The sequence below is a fragment of the Gossypium arboreum genome, chromosome 6 (genome assembly GCF_025698485.1).
Source record: "Gossypium arboreum isolate Shixiya-1 chromosome 6, ASM2569848v2, whole genome shotgun sequence".
NCBI lineage: Eukaryota > Viridiplantae > Streptophyta > Magnoliopsida > Malvales > Malvaceae > Gossypium > Gossypium arboreum.
This window is the reverse complement of record NC_069075.1, coordinates 102,303,068-102,305,080: the sequence shown is the minus strand read 5'-3', so window position 1 is coordinate 102,305,080 and position 2,013 is coordinate 102,303,068. Positions and strand designations below refer to the sequence as shown.

At 34.6% G+C, this 2,013-nt stretch overlaps 1 non-coding gene across 1 annotated transcript; it reads left to right on the top strand.

Annotated features, from left to right (window-relative positions):
* Nucleotides 1–358: 358 nt before the first annotated feature.
* Nucleotides 359–466, top strand: LOC128294828 (small nucleolar RNA R71). Its single transcript, XR_008285135.1, has one exon. It is a non-coding gene; the product is annotated as a small nucleolar RNA R71 (small nucleolar RNA).
* Nucleotides 467–2,013: the final 1,547 nt, after the last annotated feature.

The following is a 2,013-nucleotide window of genomic DNA, read 5'->3' as shown; positions in this document are numbered from 1 at the left end:
TGTTTTGAGGTCGAGGATTATTACCCATGTAGTTTAATTGCTCATTATCCATGTTGTGGCCATAAGGTTGGTATTCCTAATGGCTTGTTCCACCTTCACTTGCTTAGCACTGCATTACTAGGTGAACCTGCAGAGAACTAAGAAAACCATCAATCATTTTATTTAAGAGTTCGTTGTTTTCGTTGGCTTTTTCCTCATGACTTGCCACTAATAGTTATTCAGTGACATCTCCTCTATAAATTCATAGGCATCTTCAGGTGTTTCATTATTGATGATTCCGCCAGCAGCTACGTCAATCATTTGTCGAGTCGAAGGATTCAGGCCATTATGGAACGTTTCAACCTGTAGCCAAAGTGGTAACCCATGGTGAGGGCACCTTTTCAAAAGGTCCTTGTATCTCTCCCATGTATCGTAAAGTGTTTCTAAATCCATCTGTACAAAAGAAGAGATATCATTACGTAATTTTGCTATTTTAGCCTGCGAAAAATATTTTAGTAAAAAATTTTTGGTTATTTGTTCCCATGTAGTAATTGACCTTCATGGTAACGAGTTCAACCACTGTTTAGCTTTGTTCCTCAATGAAAAAGGGATCGAAGACGAATGGCATCATCAGAGACACCATTAATTTTAAATGTATCGTATAGTTCTAAGAAGTTGGCTAAATGAGCGTTGGGACCCTCATCCTGCAAACCATCAAACTGAACAAATTGTTGTATCATTTGAATAGTGTTAGGTTTTAATTCAAAAGTATTTACAGCTACATCAGGTCTAACATGCTCGATTCAGTTCCTGTTAAAGAAGGTTTAGCATAATCATACATAGTGCGTGGAGCAGGATTTTGATTAACCGCAATTGAAGGAGGTAGCTGATTGCCTTCGTTTTCAGCCATCTCTTCAATTAGGGGTTGAGTATCGTCTTTTTACTCCTTCTCTGTGTATCTTAAGCTTCACCTTATTTCTCTTTGATTTCTTCAAACTGTACGATCGATTTCTTTATCAAAAAGTAATGGTCCTGACGGATTTCTTCTAGTCATAAACTATAAAAAACCTGCCAAGCAAAGGAAAAAGTAAATTAATAAAAAATAATAATAAATTAAAGTGCATGAAAAATAAATGGCTAAAGTAATAAAAATTGAGTGTTCCTAATATTTCAGTTACCCGACAAAGGCACCAGAAACTTGATCGCGTGGTTTCATGATAGGTTTTAAATATTTATAATTACTCGTTCTTGAACTAACTATTATCGCGATGTAGGCAAGTGTACCTATCGAACAGTAGTATAGTTTTAGCAAGACCGGATTGTCAAACCCAAAGGAACTAAAAGTACTAGTAATGTCAATCTTTTTATTATCTAGCCTAAGAATAAAGAGGTTTTTGTTTAAACTAACTAATTATCTAACCTAAGAGCACACAGAGAATGAAATTTAGGAATTGCTTTTGGAAAAATAGATTCAATGAAGACAATACCTAAGGAAAAATCCACCAAGACTATACTTTTTATTCTAGCTCTGAATCGGACAATTTATTCATTTAACTTGTTCCGTAAAGATCCCTAAGTTATGTTATTATCCCTATTCAAGACTAATAACGTCTAATCCCTAGATTGAATAAGCAAGACTTTTCTCTAATTAACACTCTAGGGTTGCATTAACTCGATCTATGGATACCCTTATTAGGTTTCACCCTAATCCGGGAAAATCTTGTCACCCTATGTCTAGGTGCGCAATCAACTCCGCTTAATTATGACAAATGTACTCTTAAACAGGGTCTATTTCTCCTCTAAATAAGAGCTTATCTTGAATCGGTATCCTGGGATCTCAAAACAAGAATTAAGAACACATAATTAAGAACAAGTCAAATATTTATCATACAATTCATAAAATAATAACAAGATTCGTCTTAGGTTTCATTCCCCTTAGGTATTTAGGGGATTTAGTTCATAACTAAATAAGAAAACATCTCAGAATGATAAAGAATACAAAACATAAAGAAAACCCAAAACTCTTGAAGGGAA